This window comes from Schistocerca nitens, chromosome 1 (assembly GCF_023898315.1).
Source record: "Schistocerca nitens isolate TAMUIC-IGC-003100 chromosome 1, iqSchNite1.1, whole genome shotgun sequence".
Taxonomy (NCBI): Eukaryota; Metazoa; Arthropoda; class Insecta; order Orthoptera; family Acrididae; genus Schistocerca; species Schistocerca nitens.
In genome coordinates this window covers 17,598,295-17,613,983 of record NC_064614.1, presented here as the reverse complement: position 1 = coordinate 17,613,983, position 15,689 = coordinate 17,598,295, and the positions used below count along the sequence as shown (strand labels likewise).

General features: G+C 41.7%; 1 protein-coding gene across 1 annotated transcript in view; it reads left to right on the top strand.

Moving 5' to 3' along the window:
* Positions 1-15,689, top strand: part of LOC126240620 (heparan-alpha-glucosaminide N-acetyltransferase-like) — a 349,296-nt gene that overhangs the window by 314,370 nt on the left and 19,237 nt on the right. The gene's annotated exons all lie outside the window — the stretch shown is intronic.

Sequence of the window (15,689 nt, the reverse complement as noted above, 5' to 3'; positions counted from 1 at the left end):
GGCGCATGTCTCTCCAGACAAACCGTTCAGCTACCAGACGGGTGGAAGCTTTGACACCAGGGTGTGCTAATGTGTGTAGTTCGTCAAAGACCTGGCGTTGAAGGGGCTTAGGAATGAATGGCCGCAAAGTACCAGGTGATTCATCACACCACACTAAGTCAGATATGCCAGGGAAAGTGGAGCGTACTGGTTGGAGAGAGGAGCTGTGGTCTGAAATTAACTGCATGGAATCGGGGTCTGCCGATTGCAACCGAGGTAGGTCCGTTAAGTCAATTAAGGTTGTGACAGCACCAACACGCGAGAGAAAATCAGCGACCACATTGTCCGCTCCTCGGATGTAGCGAATGTCATTTGTAAATTGCAAGATGTAATCGATGTGACGAAAGCGTCGTGGGGGCGGATCAGCCGCAGGATTTTTTATGGCAGGATCCAACAGCTTGTGATCAATGAGCACATAAAAATCTCGTCCCTCAACATCAGTTCTGAAGTGTCTTATGGCCTCGTAAACTGCAAGTAATTCTCTGTCGAATGCTGAGTATTTCTTCTGCGTGTTGTTTAGTTTTTTTGAGAAAAACTGCAGGGGGGTCGTAACATCGTTGTATGTCTGACTCAGTACTGCGCCGATAGCATTGTCACTAGCGTCAGTAGTGATAAACATTGTGGCGTCCGCCCGTGGGTGAGCAATAGTGACAGCGGAGGCCAACAGCTGTTTGAGTTCATTAAATGCCTTGTCCATGTCTGGTGTCCATGGTACCTTGCGGGTGCCAGAAGTTTGTGGGCCAGCGAGAGCATCTGTGAGAGGAGCCTGCACCGCAGAAGCGGCTGGCAAATGTTTCCGGTAATAATTAACTGTTCTGATGAACCTGGTAATTCCCTATAGGTCTGAGGGCGTAGCATCTCGAGAACAGGCTTGATCTTGTCCTGTGGTGGTGTCAGACCGTCCGATGACACAACATAACTTAGAAATGTGACGGATGACTGGTGCAATTGAGTCTTTTTATTGTTCAGTTCAGTACCAGCGGCTGCTAAAATATCTGTCACGACTTGAACACGCTCCTCACTCTGTTCCAAAGTAGAAGCAAAAACCAATATGTCGTCCATGTATACGAAACAAAAGTCTAGATGGGATAAAGTTTGATTGATGAAACGCTGCCATGTTTGGGGGGCGTTTTTCAACCCAAACGGCATAAATTTGTATTGGAACAGCCCGAAGGGAGTGGTTATGGCAGTCTTTTCAATATCGTCCGGAGCCATAGGAATCTGATGAAATGCGTGCTTACAGTCCAAAACAGAGAAGTACTTTGCACCTGCGAGCGCATGATTGAAGTCTGCAATGTGTGGGACCGGATATTTATCAATGATGGTGCGGGCATTTAAATGCCTATAGTCTCCGACCATACGCCAAGTACCGTCTTTCTGTTGGTCAAACAGGATAGGACTAGCCCAGCAACCGGAAGAAGGTTCAATTATTCCCTTTTGTAATAGATCGTCCAATTGTTCTTTTGCAATTTTCATAAATTCCGGCTTGAGGCGGCGTGGGCGTTGCGATATGGGCGGCCCATCGGTTAGACGTAACCGATGAACTGTGCCATTAGTGACTACTGCAATACGTGGTGCGGCACAACCGTCAGATGTCCGCGAAGCGGAGCAGGCAGTGGCGGACGGGCCAAGCTGTGGCGCTGAGGGCACGGAAGTACAGGTGTGCCACCCGCTCGTAGGCTGCGTAAAGGCCGCACACGTGTTAACATGGGCGAGGTTGGTACTCTGGTTCTTGGTAGAGGGCCGTGCCGCTACGAGCGCTGTAGGCACGATTGGGCATGGCCGAACAGCAGATGGCCGTAGTTCGTTGCCACGAGCTTGGCAAGTTAATTGTCCATTCGGAACGCAAGGAGCATGAGCACTCGGGCATACCCTATCATTACAAAAAGGGGTGCTGACACAGTTTACAGAGTTCACGACATTGTTGTTAATGTGCGTGGGCACGGGAACACCAGATTGGCACAGACTGACCTTGTCTGTAGCCGACGAGTTGTCTGCTTGTAGTGCCGCGAGGCGTTGTTGTGTGGAGGCCAACTCGTGGTGTATGTCGCAGAGATGCAGCAGCATTTCCATCCGTTCCATCCGCAACTTCGAAGACTTGGCGCACTCCACTAGCCACTTGTTTGTCTAAGATTGCAGCTCCAAGGATAGGTTTACACACTTCTTAGCACAGCACACATGTCTGGAGTTAGCCGAACTGTCACTCGGCGAAGCGAAAGGAATATGTTTGTTAAGGGGGGGGGGGGGGGGTAAAACACAGTATTTTGCACAAAATCTAGTGACAACTGATAGTGCTTGAGGAAATCAATTCCGAGAATAGGTTCTTCAATTGTTGACACTAGAAACGTCCACTCCAGCTTGTACTCGGGCGAAAGTTTCACTGTATACAAAGTGGAACCCGAACACTGTAGGGTAGACAAGTTCACTGCACGAAGTACTGTTTTGTGTGGTTGCACTCTATTGGTTGCTAGGCGAACCGGCAGCAAAGAGACGTCTGCACCAGTGTCTACCAGAAAACATACACCTGATCATAAATCGCGAACATGGACTCGACCACACTTACTGTTATTGTCCGAAACGGAGTGCAACGTGGGATGGTGCCTGTTGTTTACATCGCAGGAGGTGGCACCGTAGCCTACCTGCAGTTGGAGTTTGGGTAAGAACACGGTGACTGGCATTTGCGTGCTTGCTCCCCGAATCTCGCGTGGAAGAAACAGTAAGGTTGGGCAGGCCTGTGCTCGTATGGGTAGTTGCTAGGTGACGGAGTATGTGCCCCAGAGTCTTCCACAGAGGCCGATGCACTGTCGTTGCGGGGAGTTGAAGGTGCAGGCAGGGCGGCTAGTTTAACAAACTTGTTATTAGCAGCACCAGACAAGGGTGTGGTGTCAGAAAGCGTCTTAGTGCGGTCATGTCCAGAATGCAGTGCACGGAGCTCACGTTGCCTGGCGGAGTATGCTCTGTCGGCGGCGCGTAAACGTTCATTTACTGGCCTATCTTCATACACAGAGATTGCAGTCTGGACAGGCAAAGGCTGCTTTTCAGTCCAGATTTCTGCGAGTGTGTCATCAGGCATAACTTGCTCATCGACGAGAAGACAGATGCACTGCCACAGCTGTGACGGAGACCTGTCACCGAGACGCTCTTCGTAGATGAGCTGTCGCACATTTTCTCTCCTGGTTTTAGAGACGCGCTCCAGTATCGTCTGTTTCGCCACAGCATACTTCCCTGCTAGGGGGGGTGCTTTGACCAGATCATAAATTAAATCGACGCGGTCGTGAAGATGGTTCATGAGGCAGGCGAAGCGTGCGTTGTCGTCCAAAGCACAGACATTGAATGTTTGCTCAACCAGGTTAAACCAGAACTCCGGGTGAGCGGGTTTGAAGTCTTGTAATTTCGGCAGATTCGGCACTGCAGTCACTGCGGAGGTGCGCCTATTACTTCAGACGGAAGTAGAGCATGCAGAAGATTGCGAGTCTGAATTATTGGCGTCCTGTAATGTGGGAATCGCGAAATTCACTTGGCGCCGGGGGGGCGGCTGAGAAGCGACGGACGCTCGAACGGTGTGAGGATCGTAGTGAAAATGTGCATTCTTATTGACGTGGTAGCTCGGAGAGAAGCCACAAGTGCTTAAGTACACCGGTGAATGTCCGTTATGCACACAGTATTCACTCGACCGTGAGTGGTGGGGCTGGTTGTAGATGTCGGAGTAATTACTGTCCAGCACAGAATTGTTGACTTGATTAGAAGCAACACAAGGATCCCACACACGTCCACTAGGATGCACACTCGGTGCGATATTTGCTGTTTGGCGAGCATTGAACACCTGTTGACTAGCCGGCGCGGAAGGATACACACGTGGCGGGAACTGATTCGAGTTTGAGTTTACTACTGGATTTTCCAAAGTAGCAAAACCTTGCTCGATGCCACGAACTGTATTGAATTGTGTGTTCGACACAGGAGTAGGAATGTTCCAACCAACACTCTGTGGAGAACACGTGGGAAGGTCCAGGCTAACAAAGCCAGAGTCCACGACCGTTGGCGGTTGGAAGAAACTGGCGGCACTCGATGAATTCCACTGCATGTTCTGGCTGAAGGATTCCGAAGATTCTTGCGGCATGTCCACTACGACGGCAGGAGTGCTGGAGAGATGTTGCTGGAATCCGGGTGGCAGTGAATGCTGAAAGGCCATTATCTGCAGCTGAACAAAGGCCCTCGCGATCGCGGAGAAACCCGACGCGGTAGGCGCGTAAATAACCTTCGGGCGGTAACTCGGACGCGTATTACACAAAAACGGGGTCACCAGTGAGGGAATATGGAATAGTTGTAGGTAAACAACTAGAATTCTCTCGGATACAGATTTATTCACACTTAGCTTCTACACAGATACAAGTCCGGAGGCTAACTCCATTAGCGTCCAACATCCTGCCCAAAGCCCTCTCCTCAAAGATAGCACACTTACGCACAGAACAAATATCGATATCTATGGCGCTCTACGCCACAAAGACTTTGACATGAGAGTTTTGGTATTGGCAACTGCAAATGCGCCACATTAAAATGGCAATGAAGTTGAACTGCATATGACTTGATTTCATATTTCTCAACAGCACAGATCACAAACAAAACAAATTTTCAGTATTATTTAATTAATTTTGGTGCACAGAAAACATATAATTTTTATCTAGTATAAACTGCCAGTATATGGACAGAGACAGACAATTTTAATGGATTTTCACACTCAGTTTCACATGTAATCATGATTTATTTAGCTCCATGATCAAAGAAAGTCTTTTAAAAACATATTTTATCACATTTGCATCTTCACTATGGATATGTGGAAATTCTACCAGAGGTAAACAAACCTCCTGCACAGTTTTAGCATAAAGGAATTTATCTTTCACATGGGGGTTACACTGCAGATCAATCAGTTCCATCTGCACATGCACAGGATTCTTTCAACTAAAACAGCAAACAGTCTAAAGACAGATGTGAGACTGGCGGTGTACTCAAAGTGTTTGGAATGCTACCTTTGTAATTCTTTGAGGGCCACAATTAATTATTCAAACCTCACATCTTCTCTAACACCAGTGAGCTTATGGAAATTCATTGTTTTTTGTCACAATTGCCCCTTCCACAACGAAATTTTCTTTTTAAATGCATTGACATCAAATCAGAAATATGTTGTATCTCACCTCACAATGTCTCACTGTGGGTGGTGTGTGATCAAGTTCACTTAAAATGCCAGGCCTGCAATCCATTTCAGATGTTCTAATTTTTGTTCCTGCTCTTCTTTTTTCTTCATAAGTTCGAAAATAGTGGTTTTTAAATCAAAAAATCATTCCAGGCATGTCCGTTGACTTAACCAATATACTTTGTAACAATGTATAAACTTTTCATACTCTTTGTTCTATTCCGTCTTAAACTGTTATGACTAAAACTGCAATAAGGCTTGCAACTTCAGAAAATTTGCTGATAATACTACCAACTTCATCATGTGATCCATACCTGCAAATTTAGCACAAAGTGCTTCTTGATGTACAGAAGAATGAGTCCCATCCAATGACCATAATATTTTGCTCTTTCATCATCAGCTAAATCTTTAAATTCTTTCTATATTATGAGAAGAAAAGTTGCTACTCACCATATAATGGAGATGCTGAGTCGCAGATAGGCATAACAAAAAGACTTTCACAATTAAAGCTTTCGGCCCTTGGTGCGCATGCACACACACACACACACACACACACACACACACACACACACACACACACACACACCAACACACACACACTAATGCAAACACAACTCACACACATGACTGCAGTCTCAGGCAACTGAAACCACACTGTGTGGCAGTGTGGTTTCAGTTGCCTGAGACTGCAGTTGTGTGTGTGAGTTACATTTGCATGTGTGTGTGTGTGTGTGTGTGTGTGTGTGTGTGTGTGTGTGTTGGACCGTGCGTGCTTGGGTGTGCGCGTGCACGTGTGCATATGCGTGTCTATTGTTGATGAAGGCTAATGGCTGAAAGCTTTAATTGTGAAAGTCTTTCTGCTGTGCTTATCTGCAACTCAGCATCTCCACTATATGCTGAGTAACAACTTTCCTTCTCATGATATTATTACATTCCCTCCTGGATTTTCCATTGTTTGATTTAATTCTTTCTGTGTGATGTTATAATGCCATTCCATAGCAGATTTGCAGTACCCTTCAGTTATGCGACTGCGTAATAGAAACTGAGCATTCCGATCCTTCTCTTTTGTCATTCCTGTTCATTATTAAAGGCTTGTGAAGACAGATTACTAGACTGCCTGGACCTGTGAACTTCCTTTATACTAGGAAAAAATATCAAAGGGTAAACAGCACTGACACCGCGATTCTTCCGAACTGAAGAAAGTCATGCTGATGAAACAATGGTGCGTTGCAATGTTAAATGAAACATCGTGATGTACCACGTACTAGCAAGGAGGACTGAGTAAAGCTGAGACAGGCTGAACCTTGGCCTACACAAGGCCCATGCATCTTTCTTGTGTGCAGTTTGGATGCTGTGGCTGAACCTGGGCTTGAGGTTAAATTTATAATTGGTTTCTTTTACTGACCCCCTGACTCACATAACGCAGTTGCTGATAGGCTAAAGGAAAACTTGAGTCTCATTTCAAATACAGTGTATATATGGAGGCTGAAGTGGTGGATGAAAATTTGTACTAAGGCTGGGATTCGAACCTTGGTCTCCAATCTCTAGGCAGATGCACTAACCAATATGCCACCCCAACAAAGTGGCTTTGCACAATTGCACAGACTACACTAGCACACCTCACTCCAAATTCCCATTCACGTCAGCCCACTTGGTATTCCCCTATACTCAAATAGCATTGCACAGGCTCTCTGACACTATTGGAACAGTAGTTCAGCATCAAGTGATGTGGGGGATCCTGCCTGAAACCCAGGCATAGATGCCATGGTATAAATTTTCATTTATTGTTCCAGCCTGTATATATACTTAATAGATGTTTGAGACTTGTAAACGTCTCTGGCACTACATAGTTTCATTTCGAATAGGTATCACACCCATATAATTATGGTTGGTAGTGACTTCCGATCAATTACTACAAACTGTGACCATTCAGAGAGGAAATCACAAATCCAGTCACACAACTGAGATGATACTCCATAGGCAAGAAATTTTAGAATACTGATCAAGTGTGTGGGATCCATAACAAATAGGACTAATGGGCAATACTGAATTTATACAAAGAAGGGCAATATGAATGGGTCACATGTTTGTCTGACCCATATTAGAGCATCATTGACATGCTGATAAACCTGAATAGGCAGATTCTGGAAAATACACGCCTACTATCCCATGAAATTCTAGTTACTAAGTTTCAAGAACCATTATTTACCCTTTCACTATGGTTGATTTCTGTGGAAGTCCACTTAATTGGCCCTATGGTGGAATTGCTGTAGAAGTTGGCTGGGAAACAGACGTTCCCTCCAGTGGACTGCTTTAGCAGTCCAGCCTACTCCGCATGTTTACTATTTTGCTATGTTAAAGTGTTACTGAAAGAATGTCCCTGGCACTGTCTAGCAGGCTTACTGTAACATTTAGTGGCATTTATTACCACCTGATGTCGCAGGAATTCACTTTGCATTGTGTCACAGCCAAAGGATTTTGGACTTTCAGTTAGCAGTGCGGTGTGAGCAGAGACACTTTTGTTGTCGAAATACACAATCTGTGTTGCCTCTTTCCTTGGCTGTAGGTGTTTCATTTTGTACAACGTTCCTTTTTTGAATATGAGTAAATTATTTTACTCTGCCAAAAAAGCCTTGAAGTTACTATTAGATAATGATTTCAAAGTCAGCAGTCAAAGTGAATCTGACAATGATTCAGTACTACACTTTGGCACAACAGTACCCTTCCGCAGGCCATTTGATGGTTTCAGATAAACTGACATCTTCAAGTACCTTGGTATTTTCTGGCCCTTCAACAGTACCAGCCGTAGGAATATCTGATGACTCATCAGGAGATGAGGAGAATGACAAAGAAGGAACCAAGCCTTTGCATACAAAACAGAAACTGCTATGGACAATCTAATGAGAACTTTTTCAGAAGCTTCTGTTCTTTTCTTGTGTGAACTGCTTATCATTTATGTTCCACTTCTGTACAAAGCTACAAATGCCTTCACAAAAGACTTCCAAACGCTTAAATTTGTATTCAGTGTTAAAAAAAGTTCTCTTTTATCAGAAATGCTTTTCATACTGTTGCCACTCTACGTTTTATATTCTCTCTACTTCAGCCAACATCAGTAATTTTACTGCCCGAATATCAAAACTCATCTATTATCTTTAGTGTCTCACTTCCTAATCTAATTTCCCCAGAATTGCCTGATATTATTTGACTATGTTCTATTACCCTTGTTTTGCAAAATCATCTATTGAGAAACTGAATTTACATCTATATTTATACTTTGTAAACCACTATGAGGTGCATGGCAGAGGGTACATACCACTGTACCAGTTATTGGGGTTTCTTTCCGTTTGATTCACATATGGAGCATGGGAAGAATGATTGTTTGAATGCCCCTGTGCATGCAGTAATTATTCTGATCTTGTCCTCATGATCCCTATGTGAGTGATATGTAGGGGATTGCAGTATATTCCTAGAGTCGTCATTTAAAGCCGGTTCTTGGAACTTTGTTAATAGACTTTCTTGGGATAGTCTATGTCTATCATCAAGAGTCTTCAAGTTTAGTTTCTTCAGCATCTTTGTGACACTCTCCCATGTATTAAACAAACCTGGGGTCATTTGTGCTGCCCTTCTCTGTTTATCTGTATGTTCAATATCCCGTGTTAGACCTATCTGGTATGGATTGCAAACACTTGAGCAGTATTCTAGAACTGGTCACACAAGTGATTTGTAAGCAATCTCCTTTGTAGATTGATTACACTTCCCCAGTATTCTATCAATAAACCAAAGTCTACCACCTGCTTTACCCACTACTGAGCCTATGTGATCATTCTGTTTCATATCCCTACAAAGTGTTATGCCGAGGTACTTGCATGAGTTGGTTGATTACAACAGTGACTCATTGATGTTATAGTCATAGGATACAACATTTTTTCAGTTTGTGAAGTGCACAGTTTTACATTTCTGAATGTTTGAAGCAAGTTGCCAATCTTTGCACCACTTTGGAATCTTATCAAGATCTGGCCGAATATTTATGCAGCTTCTTTCAGATAGTACCTTATTATAGATAATTGCATCATTAGCAAAAAGTCCAACATTTCTATTAACATTGTCTACAATGTCATTAATATACAACATGAACAGGAAGGGTCCCAACACGCACATCTGAAGTTACTTCTACATCTGACGATGACTCTCTATCCGAGATAACATGCTACTACCTCCTTACTAAAAAGTCCTCAATCCAGGAACAATTTTCACTTGATACACCTTATGATTGTACTTTTGATAGTAAGCACAGGTATGGTACTGAGTCAAATGCTTTTTGGAAATCAAGAAATACTGCATCTCCCTGGCTGCCTTGATCCAATGTCTTCAGTATGTCATGTGAGAAAAGTGTGAGGTGGGATGCGCATGATCAGTGTTTTCGGAATCAACACTGATTGGCATTGAGAAGATCATTCTATTTCAGATTCCTCATTATGTTTGAGCTCACAATATGTTCCTAGATTCTACAACAAATTGTTGTCAAGGATAGTGGACAATAGTTTTGTGGGTCACTTATAATAGTACCCATCTTGTAGACAAGTGTGGCCTGTACTTTTATCCAAGAACTGGGCACAGTTTTTTTGTCAGAGGGACCTACAACAGATTATAGTTAGAAGAGGGGCTAACTCAGCCACGAATCTGGTGTAGAATCTGACAGGGATTCCATCAGGCCATGGAGCTTTGTTCAATTTTAATGATTTCAGTTGTTTCTTAACACCACTGACACTAATACTTATTTCAGTCATCTTTTCAGTGGTACAAGGCTCAAAAAATTGGGACAATTCTCCTTGGTTTTCCTCTGTAAAGGAACGTTTGAAAACAGAGTTAAGCATTTCAGCTTCTGCTTTGCTACCCTCACTTTCAGTTCCTTTTCCATTCCCTGTGGACTGGACACTAACTTTGGTGCCACTAACAGCCTCTACAAGTGACCAGTATTTCTTTAGGTTTTATGAAACATCATTTGACAATATTCTGCTATGGCCATCATTGAAGGCATCTCACATTGCTCTGTTGGTAGGCAAAAGTGTTTCATTCAACATCTTTCTTTCTATACCCCTATGCTTTGTTTTACACCTATTATGCAGTAATCTCTGTTTCTTTAGAAGTTTCTTTACAGTGACTGTATATCATGCATGTTCCCTCCCATTATGGACTGATCTACGCTCTCCATGGTCAATTATTCTTTTGAACTCTAGCCTTAGTTCCTCTTCGTGCTCCTGTCCTGTGCAGAAAGTTTCAAGTTCCTCATTGAGATATGACAATACTTTTTTTTATCTAGTTTGCTAAACATAACATCTTTCTGCATAGTTTAGTTGTCTTTTGTACTTTGTTAATCACTGTTACCACAACTGCATCATTGTCACTGACACCAGTTTCAATGTGGACATCCTCAAGGAGTTCAGGTCTATTCATTGCCATTAGATTCAGTATATTTCTATCATGAGTGGGCTCCCTAACTATTTGTTCTAGGTAGTTTTCAGAGAAGGCATTTAGTAATGTTTCCACAAAATGTCATCACTCACACCACTAACAAAACTGCGATTTCCCAATTAATTGTTGGATGATTAAAGTCTCCACCAATGATTACAGTATGATTGGGGGAACATACTCACAAGTGAATTGAGGTTTTCTCTAAAGTTTTTGGTTACATCAGGGAATGAGTCTGGTGGTGGTAGAATGATCTAATTATCATTTTATGTCCACTCCTGATACTGACTCTTGCCCAAATGCTCTCACATGCAGCTTCCATTTCTATCTCAGTGGATTTGAGTTTCTTGTCTACTGTGTCAAAAACAGCACCTCAATTTCCCATTAGCCTTATACGATTAAATTTTCCCCTAAAATCTCACTGCTATAAATTTCAGGTTTCATCTAGCTTTCTGTAGCCCAGTATTATGTGAGCTTCACTGCTTTTTATGAGCACTTCAAACTCTGGAACTTTTTTGCAATTGCTTTGATAGTTTACCATTTGAATCGTAATACTCTTTCCTGTGGGAGGCATTTCCTTCAATCTTACAGTGATACTTCTGGGTTTCTGTAGCCATCATTATCTGGATTGGGTGGTGAGTCCTGCTCTAACCCTTTCAGACCATGTGGTTACAATTGAGTACATTAATTTGCACGGCGTCTTAACTGCAATAGAAATATTTTTCCTCAATTGGGAGCTGATGTACACATTTGTGAATGTTCATTCTTTTCACCATGCACAAGTGCTGCCATCTATTGTGCAGCACTATAAACATATCAACAGATTAATGTAGCAGTTCAGAGCAGTATGTGACCTTGAAAGTACCTGGTAGTCTTTGGTAAGCTATAACCCTCAGTATAGTTGAGTACCAGTATTGTTGTTTTGCATGAACATTGTAGAATGTTCGATTATTTATTACAACAATCAATATTTCAAAATCATTTGTTTCAGTCAACAAAAAGAAGCGATGTTTTTCTGTGTGCACAATTGTAGCCATGAGGTCTCAAGAACAATGTTTTACATAACATTGAGTATCTTGTGTTTCCTTCACATGAAGTGCTTGTTGGAACAGTTTCTTTTTATCCTGACAATTGTATGAGTTTTGACTGGGATTTATTCAAAACATCTGAAGTATGTTGTATTACTGGGTATTGTTATGAGCAACAATTAGGAAAATAGACATAGCATTGAAGCTCCAGTTGATGACAATGTTTTTAGGTCTACTGTAAATTATTATTTTAGGGAAATACCACTACTGATATTATTATTTGTGAATATTTCAGTTCGGTTCATCATGTCGAAGAAACAGTATTTCAACATTGAGCGAGATGCAGATGCCATTTTAGAGATGCTGCTGAATGGAGAGGTGTCAGATTTCGATTTATCATCAGATGAAGAGTCAGTTCCTGATGTAGAATCCTACTGTACTTCAAGAGAGAAGGAAGTGAGAGTGGGGGCTGACAAAATAAACAGGGGAGAAACCAATGATGATGATAATGAAAGTGATGTGTGCAGTGACAATGATAACAACGATAGTGAGATTCAAGACAGTGATCCACTTACCAACAATGAGCTCAGTGATGTGAAATACGTTTTGTCAGAAAAAAAGGACATCAAGTTGCGTCATGGTCCTCTCTCTATACTGGATTCATATTACGAATGGGAACAATGTACTGAAGAACAGGAAATACTTTCTCCTTCTACTTATTTCAGCAAGTACATTACCAATGATATGTTCGGTACTATGGCTGATATGACAAACCTACATGCCTTGCAGAGTGGAACAATTAGCAATTTCAAACAAACTACGCCAGCGGAAGTCCAAATCTTGTTTGGGCTTCATATAATTATGGGAAATATAAAATTTCCTAGAGTCCAAATGTATTGGGACACAACACTGAAAATGCAATTATTCTTGGACAGTATGCCCAGAAATAGATTCTTCCAACTCAGAACAAATTTACATCTTTTTAACAACATGGCTATACCAGCAGACAATAAAGACAAGTTCTATAAAGTTCGGCCTACATATACTGCCATCTGTTACAGATGTCTGGAGTTATCTGTGGAGGAAGAGCTTGCTGTTGATGAGGCAATGATCCCATTCACAGGGAAGCTGTCAGTAAAACAGTATGTGAAGGGAAAGCCTTCTCTGTGGGGTATCAAAATGTACATGTTATGTGGTAAGAGTGGACAAGCCTATGATTTTATTCTTTATCAGGGAGCATCGACTGAATTTCAAACATCTTTGTTGAAGGAATTTGGCCAAGGTCCAACAGCAGTTTTACAATGAGCCCAGAGAATATAAAACCAAATGGGGCATAAGATATATTTTGACAATTTCTTTTTTCATACAAGCTTTTCCAAGCATTGAAACAAGAAAAAATTTGTGCTGTTGGAACTGTCAGAGTTAACCGTTTTGCAAATCCTCCTCTAATATCAGATAAGGAGGCAATGAAGAAGGAAAGAGTATTTTCAGAAGAAATTTGTAGTGCAGATGACATAACACTGGTAAAATGGGCTGACAACAAAACAGTTGTTCTAGGCTCTAATTATATTGGAAAAGGAGAAATTGACAAAGTTGAATGCTGGGACAAAAAAGAAAGTAAATATGTTACTATCGATCGACCAGAGATTGTAAAATGCTACAACCATGGCATGGGCGGAGTTGATCTTTTTGATCAATTGATGTCATACTACTAAATTTTTATAAAGTCAAAGAAATGGACACTCAGAGCTATTTTCCATGCCGTGGTACAGAACTGGCTCGAATACAGGAAAAATGCCAATGCAGTTGATCTCCTACACTTCCGTATGAAGCTGGCTGATGTTCTAGTGTTAAGTGGGGTGGATACCTCAAATAGAAAACGAGGCCGACCATTTGCCACACCTCTAGATACACCTGTTCAAAGACGATGAGGAGAAACTAGGCCTCCTGAAGAGATTTAGAATGATGGAACACAACACTTGCCTCTTCATGAAAGTGGTGCACTGCCTACCAGGTGCAAATTGCCGGGATGCAAGAGACGTTCACGAATAAAATGTGAAAAATCTAACGTACATCTTTGTTTGTCAAAGGAAAAAAACTGTTTCCATTCATTTCATGTCAATTAGAACCACATAATGAACATAATTCCTGACTCATTTCATTTTTAATTAAAACTATGGTGAATTTTGCATGTATTTTGTGTGTAAATGATTTCAAATTTATGTGTAATGTTTAAATAAATTAGTTTTGTCTGCTATGATTTCAGTGTTGATTGAGACCCAGTGTACACAAATGTGTACAAAATTTTTTTCGAAAATGGTAACATATCTTTTTATAAATGTTGCTTCTAAAATCATTAAAAAATCATCCAAGTCCATTAGAGTACTTAAAAAAATTTTCCTTCCTTCAGAAGAAATTCAGGTCTGAAAGGGCTAAAAAACCCTTGTGTGCACCCTATGCACAGTCAGCTACCTGAGTAGCACTCTCTGGTGTGTAGCACACATCTCACCCATTTTGGGGGATCCTACAGTTCCCAACACTAAGGTGCGAGTCCAGGAAGTCACAGACTAGCTCATCACAGAACCTTTGAAGTCTCTGGTTCAGTCCTTCCACTCAACTCAGAACCAAAGGGCCATGGTCATTTCTGGGGACAATGCTGCAGATAGTGAGATTTGTTGAAACTCTATGTGCAAGGCTAATCTCCTCAACCTTCTCTGCCAGTCACTGGAATGACCCAAATATGAGGTCAGAGACCAGATTACAGGCATCATTTGTTCCAATGTGCACCACAATCTGTAGTTGGTATCACTCTGTTCCCTCAGTGGCTTCTGGAATAGCATCTTTAACATGTTGAATGAGGGCCCCAGGCATACATACTGAGTGCACCTGGTGTCATTTCCTGCCCCTTGCTGCCTTTTTCCTAACAGGTACCACAATTCACCATATGTTTGAACTGCTGATGATTAATAGACCATATCCTTTTGTGTTTGCCTCCTCTTGACACCAGACAAAACAGGTTTCACCAAAACAGGTGAAGTGAGTCCCACTGGCTCAGTTTTTGTGAAAGACAGCACCTCATATTTGCTGATTAGGGGGTTTGGTACAACGCCCTGAGTCCTTGAGGTACCTTTGGTACCAGTATCACAGGCACACAACTCTCAGGAGTTCTTCCAACTCTTTGATTTGCAGTAGCCGCCAATTATTTGACAGTAGTCAGGGTGATTTCCAGCTGCTTATGAATGTCGACCAACTCATCCCATGTTTGAGAATAGCATTCACAGTGGGGTTGCATTTCGACTGGTGCAATGTATTATAAGGCAGTGAACAAATAAATTGAGCCCACTGATTATGTTTTAATCTGTTGAGCTAAAAAGTGGCTAATTCTCTACAAGAATTTAGCAAATACACAAAAGAAGATTTCTATTATGGCAACACAAAAACCTGTGGTAAAAATTACTAGTTTACTAAAACCTTTTGAGGTTAATTATAGTTGTTAGCAAACTCAAAAACAGAGCTAATTTATGATAAATGCAGACAATATATAGGGCTACTCCTCTTTAAGGGAAAACTAGATGTAACACAATATGTTAGTTAGAATGTCTGCCACAGAGACCAAATCACAAACGTAGATTTACTACAACTTGCTCATGGATTATGCAAAGGGCTGTAGTAGGTTACAAAAATTCTCAAAAATGAATTTTTAATCAATAGAAAATACAATGTGAGAAAGCAAAATTAGCTTTTCTGCCACTTTTAAAGATTATCAGAAATCAGTCTACCAAAACAACATTTCAACTATGTTTGAAAAAACAAAAGCAAGAACAGTTTGTTCTAGGAAGTCCAAGATGATTTAGGAGGGTTAAATATAACACTGCAATACATAGAAGAGTGAGAAGAGAAGAGGATTTGGAGCAGAGATACGAGACTTTAATTTTAAAAAATTGAATAGAAAGAATATAGTAGGG